Source organism: Corvus moneduloides, chromosome 6, assembly GCF_009650955.1.
Source record: "Corvus moneduloides isolate bCorMon1 chromosome 6, bCorMon1.pri, whole genome shotgun sequence".
Lineage (NCBI taxonomy): Eukaryota > Metazoa > Chordata > Aves > Passeriformes > Corvidae > Corvus > Corvus moneduloides.
In genome coordinates this window covers 174,989-194,652 of record NC_045481.1, presented here as the reverse complement: position 1 = coordinate 194,652, position 19,664 = coordinate 174,989, and the positions used below count along the sequence as shown (strand labels likewise).

General features: G+C 50.2%; 1 long non-coding RNA gene across 2 annotated transcripts; it reads left to right on the top strand.

Moving 5' to 3' along the window:
- The first annotated feature begins 270 nt into the window (after positions 1-270).
- On the top strand, positions 271-10,216 carry LOC116445758. 2 transcript variants are annotated; one of them, XR_004240873.1, is made up of 4 exons: positions 271-2,742; positions 4,425-7,379; positions 7,541-7,778; positions 8,093-10,216. It is a non-coding gene; the product is annotated as an uncharacterized LOC116445758 (long non-coding RNA). The 2 variants fall into 2 exon arrangements; XR_004240872.1 differs by having other exon boundaries at positions 4,425-7,778.
- Positions 10,217-19,664: the final 9,448 nt, after the last annotated feature.

The window sequence follows — 19,664 nt, the reverse complement described above, 5'->3', positions numbered from 1 at the left end:
GCTGCGGCGGGGCAGAGCGGGGAGCGCGGCGCCCGCGGCTCGGCCCTCCGCGGCGGCGCCAGCTGCGCCCATCCTCCGCGCCGCCGGCCTCCGCCCGGCCCCGGCCGCGGGCAGCCGCGCCGCTCGCTGCCGCATGGAGCAGCCGCCGCCTCCCCCGCGCCGCGCCGCGCCGGGGCGGGCTGGAGCAGCCGGGCCCTCCCCGCCCCGCCGCACGCACGGCTGAGCCGCAGCCGCCCGACCGCCGCCGCGCAGACGTGCGGCCGGGCCGCCCCCCGCCGCGCCGGCCTCAGGGCTGCGCGCCGCCGGGCGGGACCAGGCACGGGCACCGGCACGGATACGGACACGCCTCCGCCTGCCCCGCGACGCCGGGGCCGGGCTGAGGCGACGGGAACCGAGAGCGGCCGCGGTCCTCGGGGCACCCCACAGCCCTTCCCCAGCCGCCGCCCGGGGCCCCAGGTCCGGAGCGGGCGGCGGGCGGGGGCAGCGCGGCTGCGGGGGGCGCGCGAGAGTTTGACCTGACGATGGATCCGGTAGATGCACCGGCGGAACCGTCCCGCGGCGCGGAGCGGCCACGCGGGGTGGGAGCGCGGCGGCAGCTCCGCTCCGCGCTGCCTGGCTTGGCGAGGGCTCCTGTCCACCCTCGGGGCACGCAGCTGTCCGCATCCTGCTCGCGCCCTGCTGGTCCGAGGACAAGGACTGCAACACCGGACTTCTAGGAGGGATGATCCTGGCAGAAGAAGTAAAGGTTGGGTCATGTTTGGGGGCAGTAAATTGGAGCGCTTTTGGGGATTCCGATCGTTACCTGTCTCCTGGATCTCTAACAGGGAGGAGAGTGCATTTCGTGCTATGGAACACTGACACCCTTCTCTAATGCTCTTTTGTGGGAAAACGCCGCGGATGTTACAGGACCCGAAGAAGAGGAGCACTGCCTGGAGAGCCTGGAAGAGGAGCTAATTAACGAACCTCGTAAGCGGCCAGTGACCCCGCACCTGGAGGGATGTGCAGGCACGTGCCCTGCCACCACTGGGCAATGGCCCCGTCTCCCCCGACACCCCTCCGCTGGGACGGGAGGCAGTTGCCCACTCCGCCGGGGCTGCCCTGGGACTCTCTGCAGCTGGACCAGCCCGCGTGGCCACCGCTGCTGACGGTGCAGGAGAAAACCCCTGGACTGCTCGGCACGCTTGGAGGCAGTGGGAGCAATGCTGCTGAGGATACACTGGCGTCTTCTCGCTGGGGATGCACGTGGTAGGAGCCCCATTCAAGAAACGGGAAGATGCAGTGACAGTCCTCATGCCTCTCTGCTGATGCCATGCCAAAGTTTTTTGTGCCTTGGGATGCAGCGTCTGGCGTCGGTAAGGGTGAGAAGAGGGAGCACATCACTATTCCTGGGCTCAGGGCTGTCCGTGTGACTTAAGAACTTTGAAGTGGTCTCCAAAGCAGCCTGTTACCCTGCTCTCACAAGGAACACAGCTGCAGAGCCACATCATCCTCTGCCCTTCTGACAGCCTCTGAATCTGTCCAGGGCTGGGCTGCCAGGCTGGGCCTGAGTTAGCGTTTATCTCCAAGTACCAGCTGCTATTTCATGGAGCTGGTTTGAGCTGTTACAGGGGGAGAGAGGCTGGCAGGAGGAAATTAGTCTAAATGTTCTCTCCCTCAAAGGAAAACTCGTGTTGGCTGGTTTTGCTGGGGTGGTCTCTGCCCCACATTCAGTCCTAGCGCTGATCTCCTTTGGAGCTGGAGGCAGTGTCATGCTCGGCCCTGATTTGGCGTTCACAGTGTGCTCCCCTGTGGAGAAAGAAGAGAGACAATAAGATGCTCCCTGGTAAAACATCTGTGGTCTTGGCTAACATCCACCAGTGTCTTGGGCTTCGGGTTCAAGCATTTGCACTCTGTCAGTTCTCTGCTGCCCCAGAAGCAGGGGGGCTGGCATGCCAGTGATGCCAGCAGTGTGGCTGTCATTGGGAGAGGAGGCAAACATCGGGGTATGGCTTCCCTGGCCATGGGAACATGGAGAAGCTCAGTGGAAACTCAGTGGAAGCTTGTGTTCAGAGCCTGGTATGTACTGGGGGGTGCACTGGTTTGCACCATCCAGCCCAAACACACTGTGAGGGCTGGTTCAGGACCCCTCTGAACTGGTACCAGTACAGCACAGCCCAGGAGCTCCACAACCTTGCAGCTAAAGCAATGTCCTGTGCTGTCCGGCCTCAGGTGTTTGAGCAAGGGCTGCTGCATCTTCTTTGTCACCCTGAAATCCCTCCTGGACGTGAGACTGAGACAACAAGACTGAGACAGCAACACCCCCTAGTTATGTACCCAGTGGGAAAACTGCTCCCCCCTGGGGCCTCTAGGACTGTGGGAACTGGGGGTGTGCTGGGGAAGTTCACTCACTGATGGCTGAGATGGAAAGACTGCTTGTCTGATCCTGGACCTTGACCTAAGTGACAGTGTGTGGCTGCTATGCTGTACAGGTCTTACCCTGAAGCTGTTCCCCTCCCTCTTGGTCACCCCTCCACTGGGGTCTTTCCTGGGGTGTTCCTGGCTGCCCCCAGTGATGCTATGGGGGTGTCTGTGCCTGAATGCTCCCTTCGATGCCCTGAGACAGGCTGTTTTGGGACAAACCTCAGTGCTGTGGGAGGGGCAGGTCTGTGTCCTGGCATCGTTATTCCCAATGCCTTGCAGTGTACCTCATGGACAGCACTGTCCTGCACAGCCTTGGCACTGAGGATGCTCAGGATTACTCAGGTGAGCTCCTACCTAGCTGTGGCCAGGATTCACCCTGCCTTGGGGACTCTCACTCCTGCTGGGGCTCAGTCACCTCCCCCTTTACCCTTCTGAAGAAGCTCTTGCTGGGGGTTTTGTCTTGGTCTCACCAACCAGTGTTAAAATGCTTTTTTCCCAATAGAGCTGGTAACTCCTTAAACTGAGATCTTTTTCCCCTCACAGGTATAATTTTAAATTTATTTCATCATTTCTTTTTTTGGCTGAAATAAGGAGACCTTGAGGAGAGTTCTTTGTTCAAATAGCACACAGAGCTCTTTTATGCACTTTCAAACCCTTAGTCACCTCCGGAAGGAGGGACCTGGGGCCTAGGCACAGTGCCACTGTGCTGCAGCTGCTGGCGACAGGATGCCATGCTCCCCCAGCCTGCTGCCTCCAACACCCACACCCACGGTGCCACAGGGGGCTGCCTGTCCCTCATCCCTTCAGACCTCCTTCCCAGCCCGACCTCACAGCCCGGAGCCATCCTTTGAGCTGTGGCCGGAGTTGCTGCTGGACTGCTTGGGCAGCAGGAGGGGCGGGATGCCCGTGTGTGCGGTGGTGGTAGCTGTACCATGGACTGGAGCAGGAACTGTTCAGGCATAACGTCACTCCTCACGGAGCACAGTTTTCCATCAGCACAGGCGCCCTTCCTCGCCAGGCACCGAACGCTGGTACCGCGTGCTGCGTGTACACCCTAAAGGAGACCAGCAGCAGTGCAGGGGAGCAGCTCCAGGCACTGCAGGCTTTGACAGCCTGGCGAAAAACATGTCAAGAGGCAGTACATGGTACTCCTTAAGAGAGACTCTGGTACCTCATCAAAATGCATCTGGAAACGGCAATGCTTATTCATCCTTACAAGGAGGAAATTCACTGCCCTAATCACTGAAATGTCAAATGTCCCGTTGCATGAAGTAGGTTTCTTGTCCCTGGAGCACCTTGGAGACAAGAACGCCTCAGGTGCCAGTGCACGCCAGCCTCTCCTCCAGAAGAACCAGGGAAGCATGTGGAGTTAACGCAGTGATCATTTCCTGGGGATGTTTTTCATTTTAAGTTCTTTAGTCTGTAAGATGGGGGAGCTGTTGCATTGTACAAAAAATGGCAGGGACCGATCCTGCTCCTTCTGGAGCCCTCTGCCTCCTTGTCACCAGGCCACAGGTGAGGTCCTTCCCCAGCTGTCCTGGTGTCCCCAGCTCTCGCCCTCGCTGGCCAGGGAGGCTCAGGGCAACTGGTGCTAAACCTGGCCCGAGCACACAGGTCCCTTAGCACTCCTTCTGATTTTATTTAAGGTGAACTGGTGTGACATTTCTCCCTAGAGTCTGTTCATATTGGTGCCCTGGTTTTTATGTGCCAGCCCCACCCTGCCGGACCCTGCCACTGGCACTGCCAGTGAATCACTCAAAACCTCCACAGGGGGTGGGGGGCCAGCGACAGGCTTATCCTCAAACAGACTCAGTTCATCTGGTAGAAGCAAACCAAGTAAAGCAATACTTTATACCTGGAGTGCACCCTTTTTTGCATTTTTAACCAAAAAATAGCTTAGATTAAAAGTGTTGATGACAGTAATTGTAGTGTCTGTTTGCTTAACCTTTTAACAAATTTGTTCTTTGAGAAATAAAATCATGTGCTGATTTGTTTTTTTTAATTTCTTACATGATTATATGAAGACTTCCAGCTGTTGGTACCTGGCTTATTTATGAAGTGCATTAAGTGTCAGACACAAGCTGGAGGATGAACACAGATGAGCACTGACTGTCCTGCGGTGATTGCATACCTGCCACAATTCTGCATTGTGTGAGCCCAGTTATGTCTGGGGAAGACCTGGAGGCACAACTGGGAAAAGTTTGCTGTGCTAATGAGGAGCCTTGTCCGCCTCACCCCAAACCTCGTGGGCAGGCTCTGCCTGCCCTGGAGCCAGCACACAAGCTCAGGGCTCTCTTCAGCCAGCTTTGCACCCCACACAATGGGTTTTCTCACCCCCATGGTGGCCTGGCAGGGCCACATGATCTCACCTGGAGCATGGCTTGTTTGATTTGGAAATAGGCGTAGGAGGAAATATTACAGATGGAGACCCTACACAAGAAACGGGAAGAAGCAGGTATATTGTAGGGCTGTGAATAAAAAGTAGAGACTAAGCTCAGTCATAATTTAGAAAAACAGCCTGTCCAAAAAAACCTGTTACCTGCAAAAGGCCATTTCCTTCTGCCAGGTGTCATTGACGCCTCCAGGAACTGGGACTGGTGTTCCCAAGGCAGGGAGAGGCCAGAGCAGTCGGAGACTGCCAGGGGCTCACTGCAACTGACAGGCAGTGCTGATGTGTGGGATGGAGCTGGGGCAGAGCTTACATGAGGAGAGGGCTGCTGGCACCATGGGCAGCCCCATCTTTCCGTCTCTATAAACATACTTGTGTTCTTGCAGGGCCCAGCACAGCTGGACGTGGAAGGCAAAGCCAAAATGTATCCCAGGGAAGGGCCCAGGGCTGCACTGCAGTGCTGTGGTCTGGTGAGCTGGTTCAGGGGCAAACAGCTCTACATTTCTTTCTGAAGGTGACATTAAGCCTCCTGGGTTGAAGAACAATAATTGCCCATCCCTGAATGCAGCTTCCAATCACACATCGTTGAACAGCTTGAAAGTACTGGGGGAATGGTTGGACTTGATGCTCTCAGAGGGTTTTTCTGATCTAAATGATGCTGTGATTCCATGATTTCAGCAGACAGAAGTGTTGGGTGCTGTGCAGATAGGATGGGCATCACCTGACACACAGCATGAGCACCTAATCCTTTGCCACCAGGGCTCAGCACCTCTCCTGCTGCCTGTTTAAAGCCAAAGACGTGCTTCATTGTCTGTCTCCTCCTCCTTGTTTCTGGAATTTTAATAACATGCTCTCTTAACACTTGCACTCTCTTCCTATTGGAGTTTTGGGTCTCAGTCTTTTAAAATTCTTCCTTATTCACATTTCTTTCTTACACAGTTTATTCCTTCTTTGTTCAGATGACTTCTCAGTAGAAAACAGAAAAATCTCCATCACCAGCCTACCCCAATTCCCTCAGAGCCATGTGCAGAGCTCGTTTCCATAATAGATGGGAATTTGTTGTTCTACCAGTTACTGATTTAAGTCTTTTCCTTAAGCCAAATTTTGCATGGAAGATAGTGTCCAGTAATCCAAGCTATTATTCTTCTGGATGTTCCATCTCCTCTCTTATATCCAAGCAACATGCTGAGGGCTAATGTTCAACTCATCATGGTGGGAGAATGAAGAGCTACCCTACACCTCATTTGTACACAGAAGAAAGAACAAACTTTTATTTACAGTGTTTGCAGTCTTCAATTTATAATATTTACGGTCTCTACAGTTGCAGTGTAGACTATGCAGGAGCTCACCACTGCGATAACCACAATGAAAAGGTTGCACCAAAAAGGAGTTAATTTTCACTGCAAAAATTACTCTGGAATGCAGGCTGGAGTGTTGCTCCCCAGCCAAGGAGTACAATATTCCACTGGAAGAGGAGGAGAAAGTGAATTTAGTGATTATTATGCATAAGCATCCCAAACAAGCAGAACCAGGAAAATAATAAGATAACTAATATTTTTGAGAAGCTGCTAATTGGAAAAAAAAATAGAGACACAGAAGCAAAAGAATTCTAGTAATAACTCTTCAAAAAGAGCGAACTGGCGTCTGGCATGGATCCCCACTGCTTCCGAGCTTGTTCAATTAAAATCAACATTGAATGGGTTTTCTTTCACTTCCATTACTCAAGCTGCATCCTTCAAAAGGATGGCAAATGATTGATATGCATATGAAAGAACCACAGAGTATGAAATTACAAAATGATACAGGGTTTGGATATTTGCACTTTGAGATATTAAATCTTCTGAAGGAAAATATTTGAGCAAATTCTGAATAAAGAACCCTACAGAGGAGAAAAGAAGAGCAGCAAGATAATCTAATAAGGCAGGGGCTCAGGAATTTCCAGGTGCTGACTTTCTCAGTTCAGCCATGACACGGTGTTTCCAGCCCAGGATCTGCTCTCTCTGGTCTGGGCATTCGCTACCAGGGTCTTGTGTATGTTCGTAACACAAACGAGGTTCAAGGTCCTGACTCGGATTTAACCCTTTCCAGACATACAGAGATGCTAAAAATCACTTCATTGCTCCTGGTGCCCACACTCCTTTGGTTTTTGCAGGCTCGGCATTGCTGCTACACCTCTCCAAGCAGGTGGGAACCTTCTCAACTGTCCCAACAGGCTCTGCAGCACAGACAGCCCCTGCTGCTCTGCAGCCATGGCTCCCAGGAGGGCACCACTGCTCTGGCCCTCCCTGGTGTCCTGCCCGGCCATGGACACACTTCCTCACAGCTGGCAGCTGGCAGGAAGAGCCAAAGGAGAGGTGTCATGGTAGTTTGGATCTCTCAAATGTACAGGACAAAGTGCTCTGTAAATTAGGTTTTTTTAATGAGCTCATTAGGAGATAAGAGAACCAAGCACAACAAACAAGGATTTGATCCCCTTTGCCCAAGGGATTCACATGGATTCACTTATTCACTACTTGAGTAATGAGAGTCCATAATGTATAAGCCATAACTGAATCACACACCTATGAGCAAAGAAGATCCCAGTCCAGGGGTGAGTGTTCATTTCTCCTCCTCCATCATGGAGTGGGCGTCCCCTCCAGCACAAAAGGAGGCAGGGAAGCCTCAGCAGTCCCACTGCTGTGGGATCCACTGCAAAGGCTTTTGGGATGAGCTGACTTCTACACCTCCCAGCTTGGTCTGTTCTATTCCCAGGAGACAGCAGACTCTGATAGAGCTTTCTGACAGGTGATATGTGGAGATGCTGGCTGCAGGGATGGGGAACAGTGGCTGCATTGCAGATCTTCAGCTCCTTCTGTCCACCTCCTGCCACCATGGGGCTCTTGCTCTGACCCAGTGATGCTGCTCCCAGCACATACCAAGGCTGGTGGGCTACAGGCTGGGTTAGCCAAAAATCTGATCAGGAGTCACAGGAACACTGACAATGTTCCAGGTATTCCCTTTGATTCTGGTTTTTGAGGTGCATGAGGAGGGCTTGGGCTGTCGGCAGTGTCTCAGTCTGCCAGCCTGCTTTATTTTTATTAATGTTAAGTGCAGATTAAACATCAGTGAAAGTCACCTGTTTGGCATGAACCATCTTGTCAGGAATATACTGCATGGAAACCCATTAGAGAGTTGCCTGATGGTCTCTAATCACACAAGATTTCCACACTGTGTTTAAAATCTCGGGATGCTATGACTTGATGGTAATTAGTGGTAATTGTTTCCCAAGAAGGTGCTGTATTTGACTAATAACTCTCTTTACAGGAGTCAGGGAGATCGGGGAGACCTGGGTCAGGAGCTGTCACTGCTAATTACCCTCTTACTCCTGTTGCTAACAGGAGCTCTCAGCAACTCCTGCCAGTGTCACCTCTCAAGGACGGGATCCTCTGTCCTGCGGGGTGCCATTCCTTAAGGAGAAGTGGTAGGTGCGTCATGCCAGTCTGACCTGCCACAGGGCACAGACCGAGAGCCACAGGGTCCTGGCTTTTGCTGCTGTTTGAAGTTCTTCTGGAAATGAACCCAGGCTGGGTTAAAGAAAAACAACTTCAATAGGCAAAACTCAACTGTCTCCCCGGGTAAGCTGCTTCAATCTCTTGCTGTCCTCAACAAAAATGCATGTTTTACTTCTGAACTTCAGTTTCCCACTGTAGCTTCCAAACACGGGGGTTTTTTTCTTTTTTTTTTTAAGTCCAGCCCCTGAAGAGGAATGTTTTCCTGCTTTTCCTGTTCCTCAGGCCCTGAATAACATTTCCTAATGTGCTGGGATTGTCTGTGGGTTAACGGGAGGGGATCAGGGGATACTGAGAACCGTGCTGCCACCTCCAGACCAAACCCCTCTCTTCCCACCCTCACGCTGCTGCCCTGAGTAGCCACGTGTCTGCTGGTCCTTGGAGCTCACACAGGACAGTGAAGGATAAAGGCTGGTGCTACCACATGGTTTTGAAAAAATGTGGCTGCCAAAAGGGTTTGGTCATCTGAACAGGTTGAGAAATGCTGAAAATCGCAGGAAAACAGGTGCTTTTCTCCTTGTGTTGGAGCTGCCCAGGAAGGTGTGGGGCTCCTGTGCTGGCACAAAGCCCAAGAGCCACGCACCCCCTGCACCCTCAGGAAGGTGGCCAACCCTGTCCCCCCCACTCACGGTCTGGTCCCCATGGATGGGTGCCTGCACCAGCTCAAGCCTGGCTCCCACAGAGGTCTGGAGGTGCCACCACACTCCTCTCTCTGAGCATCACCCTCCTCTGCTCCTTGTCCTACTCCCTGCCTGCCCGTCACAGCTGCTGGCTGCCCGGCTCTGCTCTCCAGGAGATGTGTAAATATCAGTTAATCTGATGCTCTGAGTTCTAAAAAAACCACCCAAAACCTCCACCACGACTATTTTATAGCCTCAGGGAGTGAGATTGCAAAGAGGCGGTGCCCTTGGGAGGTCAGGGAGATAGGAATATGGAACAGGAATTCAGTGTGCATAGACACATGAAAATATCCAGGAAATGGAAACTATATGTCCAGAAAATATCTTTTACACGGCAGTGACCAAGCCTTTCAGGGACCTGTGTGGAGCAGCAGTTGTCCTTGTGCACCAAGCCAAAGACGGGTCTGGGAACGCTCCCCTCTGCATTGGGGGTAACACCCTTCAGAAATGCCTCACCCATTGCCCCCACCATAGTGGGGTCCCCTGCCTCAGGCTCTGCACCTGCTGAGCCCCACAACCCAGTGTGAGCCCTGCACCACCATGGCAGATATCTCACTGGCAGCACCTCCTGCCACAGCAGCTCCCACCTGCACTCAGCATCCTCCTGCTGAGCTGTGCAGGAGCTGTTGTGTGGCACCGGCCTGGAAATCTGCTTTCCTGGTTTCTGGGTACAAGACAGCTCAGGTTGCTGGTGCAAACATGAGAGCTCAGTGCAAGAATCTCTGTGCAGCTCAGCCTGGCCAGCCTCACACAGCCCGGGTGGGCAGTCTGTGATAATCTTGCCTGGGAGTCAGGCAACAGGAAAATATTCCTGGCTGAGGAACTTGGCTGCAATTTGTCTCCCTGAAACCCGATTTGTTTGACTCCTAAATTACCTACTCCTAAAATTTTCTCCTAAATTTACTCCTAAACTACCTATCCAGTTGTCTCCAGCTGCTATTTCTTCCCAATTTCTCCTGTGACTTTGCACACTGCTAAGGACTAACCTCAAGATTCCTGTTTTTCTGTCTCACTTCAACCCTTTCTTAAACTAGAGGAACAAGCGTACCTCTTTTCCCCACCCATGACACCATTCCCAATTTGGCAGTCACTATAATCACAGCTTCTGGTCCGTCACAACAGCACCTTGGGATGAAGACCTGGTTTCTGTGCAGAGGAATCTTAAATAAAGCTGGGCACAGCTCTGTTTCAGAGATGCATTTTTTGATATTCAAGTAGATTTTTATCTTCATTCATTCCAATGGAACGACCTCATACAAAATGAAGAGATAGGTGCTGTTGTCTCCATTTAGCTTTCCCTCTCATCACTCCCTTCTCTAGTTTCAAACGGCACAGCAAAAGGACCTGCTTCCAGAAAAGCTTTTTACCATCTGGAAAACTACAGATACTCATGGATAAGATGTTCTCAGTCAGTAGAACCAAAAATCTGCTTCATGTATGACCACTTGTCATGTCTGAGACAGCTTTTTGAGTCCCTGGCACAGTCCAGGGCAGGATTGTATTGCTGGTCACATCCAAGAGCAGCACTGCAAGGAGAGCTCTGGCTCTGAAACAACAACAGTGAATTAACTGTCTTCCTCAAAAAACAGAAGAAGGAAAAAGAAATAACCTTTTGCCTTGCCCCTCTGACTGGAAAAGCATTTCTAGAGATCCTGTTCATTCCATCTGATTTTAGACTAGTTTTTTAAAGCAAATTTATCATGTCGATTCAGAAAACCTCAATACATTTCCAGCAGAACGACAGAAGACAGCTTTTCCAATCCTGTTTTTTTCTCCAAACATGAGAAACACCAAAATGTATTAAGGAGCTCACACATGAAATACCAAGCTTCCTTTTTGCAGTTTTTTCCATGTCTAACATAGGTTTAATGAAAAACGTGTACAACTACGCTGCTGGACAGGCAGAGCTGGGCTGCTGCCCTGCGTGCTGTGGAGAGCTGATGCTCAGAGCAGCGAGGCTGGGCCGGGGGCTCAGCAGCCCCAAGCCCCTCCTGCTGACCACCAGCACTGAGTGGGCTGTGCTGGCTCACACGGAGGAGGCACACGGGCCAGGGGCTCTGCTGGAGACAGAGGGCCCCAGGGCTGTGCCTGCTGCTGCCAGCCATGGCTAGGGCTTGGGGCAGGCGGCTGGAAGAGCCACCATCAGCTTCTGCAGTGGCCCAGCACCACCAGCAGCCCCGGCCCCTCAGGTGCCCTGGTCTCACCCCAGCTGGCAGCTCGGCTCACCGTGCTGCTGGATCACACTCAGTGGGGTGGGCAGAGAACTGGGAGAGCAAAAGTATGAAAACTGGTGGGTTGAGGTAAAGTCAGTTTAACAGATGAAGAAGAAGCTGTGCACACAAACAAAACAAACCAAGCAATTCATTCCCCACTTCCCATACCAGGCAGGTGCTCAGCCATCCCCAAGACAGCCAGCCTCTGGCGCACATGACAGTGACTTGGGAAGATGAACCCCATCACCCCAAATGTGCCCTCATCCCTCTCCCTCAGCTCTCTATGCTGAGCACAATGTCCTGGGGGCTGGGGCATCCCTTGGGAGAGTTGGGATCAGCTGTCCCAGCTGTGTCCCCCCAGACCCTGGTGCCCCCAGCCCCTCGCTGTGGGGTGGGTGAGGAGCAGAGCAGCCCCTGGCATGGTGGAGGTGCTGCCCAGCAGGGCCTGACACATCCCCGTGGGATCCCCACTGCTTCCAGCACAGATCCCAAACACAGCTCCAGACCAGCTACTGGGAGAAAATCAACTTCATCCCAACAAAAAATCACCACAACAGCTAACTCACATACAGCCACTCCAAAATGCTCAACACTGCTTCCATGCAATCAGTAAAAGCCAAGGTCTATTCTTTGATTAATTTTGAAGTTACAGCCCCACTAAGGCCAGAAAATAGCACCAACAGATGCCTCCTGGCACTTCGTTCAGACCTTTGCTACAGAAGCAGGACAGCACACCCAGAAGTGGAAGCAGGATGTGGAAGAAGGAGGTGAACAAAGTTTCCCCTTTTGGTGGCCACCGGCTAGTGCATCCTCTGGCTTATAACTCCATCTGCCAATGCTCCATGAGGATGAGGAAGCTGATCCACTCACTTCACAAGCTGTGGACTGATTTCCCGCCTGCTTTCTGTCAAAAGCCCATAATTAGGTGCATTCTCTAAGGCCTTTACAGTGTTTGTATAGTGAGCAATTACCAAATGCTGCATTACAAATGTACAATTAGCAGTTCTACACTTAATAATGAATTTAAGACTTGTGTAACAAGACTGGAGGGCTTCCATTTGGAGGACTTATGAGGATCTTGTTTGCATTACAAAAACCAATCTGTGCACTGGCCTGCCAGTTGCTGACTTTGAGTCTGAACAGGGGCAGCATTTCAATCTCAAAGTCAAACTCAGTGACTTGGCACCTTCTCATGAGTCAGGAAATCTCAGTTCAGCCCCATGGCTGAGATGGTGAGGATGGAAACATGTCTGAGAGAATCTTGTCGAAGCAGATAAGGCAACATCTCTGAAGCAAATGGCACTCCAAATACCATTACAGTCTGGCTTTTTATTTTTCTCAAGCGACGTCTTGGAGCCCCCAGATTCCCTATTAGTTCCTCAGAGCAGGTTTGTGGGCATTTTGTGGTTTGTTTAAACAACCCACCAGTATTGTTACAGTTCTTTGATGGTGAGAAGGTTGACTTTGAATAAAATTTAAATTAAGGGAATTTTTTCCAATTCCACTTTCCCAAAACCCAGCACTAACAAAGAAAAGAAATCCAGCCCTGACGTTGTACTTCTCTCTCTTCTCTCTTCTCTTCTGTTTGCTTTCTCCCTTCATTGTTTCACACACCAGATGGCAATTTCTTCCCTAAAAATTTCTTGTTACCCTGTTCAGTGATCATTTTGGGAATACATCCATTAGCATCAACAGGAGGCAAGCAGCAGGATGCAATGAGGAAGCTGGGTGGATGTCAGCTGCAGGAGCGAATCCGTCTCGTAGCCACTGGCATTGGTTCCATCCAATATGGGGGAAGCTTCTGGCAGCTTCTCACAGAAGCCACCCCTATAATTCCCCCCACTACCAAAGCCTGGCCATGAAAACCCCATACAATTTACACTTTATTTGTGTGTTTGGTTTGTGGACTGATTTTTCTTTCAGAAAAATAGTGCATTTCCAAGTAGTCCTGGTGGCTTATGACTTATGTTCAAGGCAAACACAAGACAAATGAGGCACCTCCAAAGAGCCAAACTCCAGGCAGAGATCACTGCCAGGTGGTCCAGTGATAAATAATGACCACTATTTAGTAAAGACTGAATAAATGCATAAAACACAGGAAAAAAAGTAATTAAACCTGAAGGCAACACCTGAACAGGCCATACCCCACAGTATGGGGTCTGTAAACCAGGCTGTGAGGTTCAAAAAGGACTGGTTTGCAATGAGGAATGGTTTCTCTGACAACATATCAGGTGTGTGTGATGTATCACGTGATACACGGTTTGCTGTGTGCCATTAATTATGCCACTCATTCCTCAGAAACCTAAATAGTGTTTGTATGTGACAAATGGTGGTTTCTGGAAGGTGAGGGGCCCTATGAGGCCTGCAAGGGATCCCCTTTTGCAGTACTTGGGACCTGGGCAGTCCCAGCAGAATGATCCTGCCACCCTCAGTGATGGCACAGGTCCCACTGATACCACATCCATTCTGAGCCTTTTTGGACATGAATTCCCTGCCAAGTACCTCTGCGGAGCCACAGCAGCCCTGTCCCATGCCCCAGGAGGAGGACAAGGACTGCCCGTGCCGGGCTGGTGCAATGTGCCATGGGACGTGCCACAGGATGTGCCACAGGAAGTGCCGTGGGACGTGCCGTGGGATGTGCCACAGGATGTGCCACAGGATGTGCCGTGGGACGTGCCACAGGATGTGCCACAGGATGTGCCACAGGATGTGCCACAGGGAAGTGCCACAGGATGTGCCACAGGATGTGCCGTGGGACGTGCCACAGGGATGTGTCACAGGATGTGCCACAGGGAAGTGCCACAGGATGTGCCACAGGATGTGCCGTGGGACGTGCCACAGGGATGTGTCACAGGATGTGCCACAGGGAAGTGCCACAGGATGTGCCACAGGATGTGCCGTGGGACGTGCCACAGGATGTGCCACAGGATGTGCCACAGGCACTGCCCCAAACATTATCCGTGGCCAGCTTTCTCTCCCGGTGATGCTCATGGCCCCGACCGTGCGGCCTGGCCCAGGAACACCCATACAGGCACCCACCCACCGAGTCCCCCAGGCTTTCCCCTCTCCCTGCAGACCTCGCAGGCTCCAGCCGCTGCTGCTCGCAGTTCCCGGCCCAGCTGTGGCCGTGCTGCTCCGCAGGTCGGGCTGCATGAACTGAAGCTGGGCTCTTGGAATGCCAGCCTGCACCTCCCAGCAGGTTTTCAGGCACGGCTGCACCCAGCGCTCCCCATTCCCATGACTTCTGATGTCTCCTAGTGGGAGCGGAGTCTTCCTCTGAGAGGCAGATGGAGGAGCAAATGTTAAAAAAATATTCAAAATATTTTATATTTATATTTTATATTTATGGTATTTTAACGTTTTATCCTTGTTTGCAATTAAAAGCAGCTTGAAGAGCGTAGGTAGCCAGAGTAATCCTTCCTATGTGCCCAGCTTACCTGCATAACCCACAGCTCAGTGCAGCACCAGGTGTGAAAGCAGCTCCTTCCTGATGCTTTGCTATGGAAATCCAAGGGAAGTTTCCATTTTATAGGGGATTTTTTATCAAATTAACTTTTATATAAGCAGCTTAGTGAGACTGTTTTTAAAACTACTGCTTGGGGGGATTCCAAGCCTGCCATATTTTCCCTCAAAGGACAGAAATTATGTCGCTCATCTCACATGGGGTGGGGTGGCTGCTGCAGCCACGAGGCACTGAGAGTATGAGTAAGGGAGATTTATGGCAGAGAAGATGATCCTTCAACACCTGATACAGCTGGAGGAAAAGACAATAATTCAAAAACAAGAGCACTTCACATCTGAAACTTCACCTACCATACCAGTGGTTCTACTAAAAATATAACCTCTACCTACAGGTTTTACCTTAGATATACAAATTATCAGGGCTGTAAGTCTATTATTTCTGCAAGATGAAAGATGATCCCCTTTCCCACTGTGAGAGATACAGCAGAAGACACAAACAGCCACCATGTCCAACCAAAAGTCCATAACCATTTATCCAGCATGAACGGTGCCAGGAAGGAGTTTGCTTCCAAATCCCAGATCCTAAAACTCTGTGCTAATCAGTTATTATGTCATGGGAAGAACTGAGGCCTCATGCTGGGAATAACAGACCAGGTCTGGAGAACACAGGCTGACTTTGCACATAAAATCCTGGAGCAAGAAAATTTGTGCTGGGTGTTACCACAGAGCCACACTAGAGCTTCTGACAGTTTTAATTCTCTGATTAGCTGATGCCTTTAATATTTATACACATAAATCACATAGTTGTAGAGTTCTGATCTCCTGATTTATTTTCTTTGCATTCAGGAGAATCCATAGAATTATTTCAGCTGGAGCTAACAGTTATAACTCAAATATACTTTTTCTTAAGCGATAAACTTAATTTATCACAGCTTGCTATCAGCAGGGACTCCATGATCTCATGAGCAAATGGAAGATTGAGGAGGGAAAAATGAGGGCAGGTTTGATGTTATAAAATTAAGTGGGAAATTTACAGTGATGTATGGAAAAGCCTGATATTTTACAAAGTATTTGAGATATCCACTGGTGAGCTGACTGAGTTGTTCTAGGTAACCTGTAGGGGCAAGGCCTTCATTTGCTGCCAGCTCCACATGTTCAGCAAAACTCAGAGAAACCTTGCATTTGCACAGTGACTTAAGTTTTCAGCCCAAGTTTTATCATCTCAGGAGGTTTTATATGACATCACATTTGCAGTTCTCTGTATCACCTCTGGAATTATTTAAAAATGAAGGTGAGGTGGACTCATTATGGAAATTCAGTAAACTAGATCTGTTGGAAAAGGATGTGAAAAGCAAATTTTTCCTCCTATTCCAAGCCAAAATGAGTTTGAAATACTGAGCTTTCTACCAGACAATTTTCTTTACCTTTCTCTTCATTCATCCGAATTTTTATCCTAATTCTTTAAAAATCCCAATGAAAGTGTGAGCATGTTGGATTCCATCATTGTCCAAGGAATTAGGGGCATTTTCCTCAAAGGGAAACACCATCAAACTTTCTATCACTGCCTTTCATTTATCACTACATTCAGTTATTTCTGGCTTCTAACTTTTGTGGTCACACTCACACTCTCACATTATGAAGCAAAAAAATCAGAGCCAGCTGTCCTCCTTCCCAGAGTTGGCCAAACTGGAGTTTCCCACATTCCCATTGCTGTTCTTGCGATGTCAGGGCTGCTCAGACCTGTCCCTCTGTGTTTGCTCCATCCATACCAGTGTCACGGGGAGAAGTGGCAGCACTTAAGGCCATTACCTCTTGTCTTGTCGCTTGTTACCTGGGAGCAGAGCCAGACCTCCACTTGGCTGCAACCTCCTGTCAGGGAGTTGTAGAGAGCAACAAGGTCTCAGTGTTTGAATAATATTGGTATTAATTATTGCCCTGCATTGTGCACATCCCCAAAATCTAATCTTTCCCTGGAATGCAGTTGCACAGTGATCATTAATAGATGATAAGGAGAGAATGGTTTGTTTCTGGATTTGATTCTGTCCCTGCAGGTTTGCTGGGTGCTGCCAGAAGGGTCCCCAGTGTGAGCAGGTGGTGCCACTGGTACTGCTGTGACTGGAGATGGTCAACTGCTCTCACCATCACTTTTGAGGGAGCCCAGAGCATTTCTATGTGAATATTTTGGGCTGTCAAGTGCAGCAGGAAGCCAGGAAGGCACGCATGGGCGAGGTGCTCGCACACCCAATGAGCAGCTTCCCAAAGCCGCTGCTACTGCAACACTGCCCTGCACCCCTGCGCATTGGCATGTTTGGAGTCACAAGGTCACCTACAGAGAGCAACTGGTTTTCATAAATCCTGTTCATTATGCAAATTCGTTATTTACAGACACTGTTAGGCTGAAGTGGATGTGAGAAACAGTAATAGGAGCCGTGCTTTTGGCAGGAGGAAAAAATATTTGACAAGATGAATTAGGGCTTGGCCAAATGAGCAAAAAGTAATTTGGAGAATGGGAATGCAGAACCTTCCCGGCAATGAAGCCAGAGTACTCATTTGGAAGCAGAGCTGGGAGTGGAGAGAAGGTGGAAATGATGCCTTAGGTTTTAACTTTTATATTTTTCAAATTCTGTACTTCTTAGTGTGTAACTCTGAAGTTCCTTGTAGCCTGTTAATTTCTGCTCTCGTGCTAGATAGACATAACAAAGCCTCTCTGGGCATGCTCTTCAAGGACACTTAGACTGTCCTAGGCCAAAAGTATAAACCAAAGAGCCACTAAGAGGGGGGTGTGCTGAGGGTAAAACTGAAGCTTTAATTGGAGAATTAACCCTGATATGCAAATGAACCAAACCTATAAAAAGAGTGAAGAACTCGTGACCTGCCGTCCGTCTCGGGTGGCATCAGGAGCTGCTGCCACGTCAGTTGGTGCCATGCTGGCCCCCGCAGAGCCCCCTCCTCATGAGGCTTGGGCAGCCTTGGCTCCCACACAGGGGCTCACCTGGATCTGCCAGGCAGGGTGACTGGTGCCAGCGGGGCAGAACTGGAGGCTGCAGATGCTGGGCACTGCCTGGAGCATCCCTCCCTCTCCCAGCTGCCCCTGATACAGACATGGCATCTGTACCACGCCAAGGGGTGACACGAGTGTCTGCCAGACCTCCTTGCCTCACCTGCAGATGCACATTTCAGTGCCCACATCTCTACAGAGAAAATGTATAAGCCATTAAATTAATTTAATTTGAGGCAGCCTGTAGCTTCATGGTCTAGAAACTTAGCCATGGCTTTCCCTCCTTAAAGCAAATGTGTTTGCTCTTCTGCTGTGCTTCGCATTTGTTTTTTGGCTTCTTATCTGCCTTCTGTAGGATAGCAGAGTAAAAACTTATTTATTAATTCAGCACAAAACCATCAGCTGGAGCCTTGCATAAAGGCTGGCAAACACTCAGACGTTTTTCCTTTGGCTGTGATGCCATTAGATACAACTGTGGGTTCCAGCCCTGGGGCACTTTGAGAGAAGCCTTAATCTGACACCTATTTCACATTGCAGGACACTGCATGGACATGTTTGGGGTGTATTTTCCAGCAGCAGTTAATGCAGGCTGGCACACATTTTTAGTATATTGTACCATTTCAATGGTAGTTTGTCCTGTTAGCTCCTTGATGGGCCAAGCGGAATGACTAATTTACTGGTCTGTCATTGGTGTAAGACCCAATGTTCCAGCTGAACATGGACTGGACAAAGACAGCATCACTACTCGATGGATGGTTTTACGTCCTGGTCTTGTCTCTGCCACCTTTATTGCAATGGATCCCAACCCCCACGCTCATGGCCGTTCTGTTCCCTCCTCCCTCCAGGAGCTGTTGTTATTTGAACACTGCCACTGCTGCTGTCACATGTATTTAGGTGGCACAGGGTGTGTCTGGCAAATTCTGGGCTCAAAACACGGGCAGTTAGTGATTGATCCTGCTGGGTCAGTGCCAGCCAATACATCTGTTGGGCACAAAGAGAAGGTGCCTGGGAAGGCACCCAGGCTCTCCCTGCCCAGCACTGCGAACCAGCAACGCCACCCACCATGAACCAGAGTGGAGTGATGGAATTATTGATAATGGCTTGTTATTAAATCCATTATTAACTCCATAATATTTTTGCCTTGCTGGGTGCTGACAGTTGGACTAGAAGCAATTCCTCTACCTGTGCTAGCAATGCCACAGGATAACTCACTGTGGGAGACAGCAGGCTGTTAACCTCCAGGGGAAAATAAAAATCTCCTTTTTGTATAAATGTCAGTGTTAGTTTTGAAAGCTTAGCAAACAAAGAAAAAAAATCCCTTCCCCAGAAAATCTTCAGCACCCATTACAGAATCATCTTATCTCCTTTTGCTTTCCCTGTGTGCCTTGGAATTGTTGGTGTCAAAATGCAGAACAACAGGCTACGCACAAAATCTTATTATAGTCTCTTCCTTAGGATCCACTGGAGAAAAATGTGATTTTTCTGTCTGTGTGTGCAGGAGCGTGTGCACTCAGCTGAAGAGCCAGGTAACATCTCACTTGTTTACGGTTTCTTTTGCATCCACAAAACTGAGCAGCTCCTGCCCCTTCTGTAACAAGGGGCCACGTCTGCAGGGTTTTTGCAGTAACCCTATGGAGGGCAAACACGGGCTGGGGTCATGGGAAGCCAAGGGTTAGTGATGTTCAGGGGATCCATTGCTCCTGCATTTCATAAGGCACCACAAGCCTGGAGTGAGGCTCTGTCTGGCCCTTGGCACCAGTGGGGTGGATCACCGCACTGTGGGAAGGACCTCTTCCATTTGCAGCATCCCCACAACAGCAGGGGCTTTCCATTGTCCATCTCCTAGAAAAGTTCTACCTGGTCACAGTTCATTGCCAGAGCTGGGGCAGGTACCAGTCGCTTGGTTGTGTGACCCAACTTCAATCTCAAGGATTCTTCTTCAAAGAGCTCCTGCCTTGCTACTGATCCATTTAA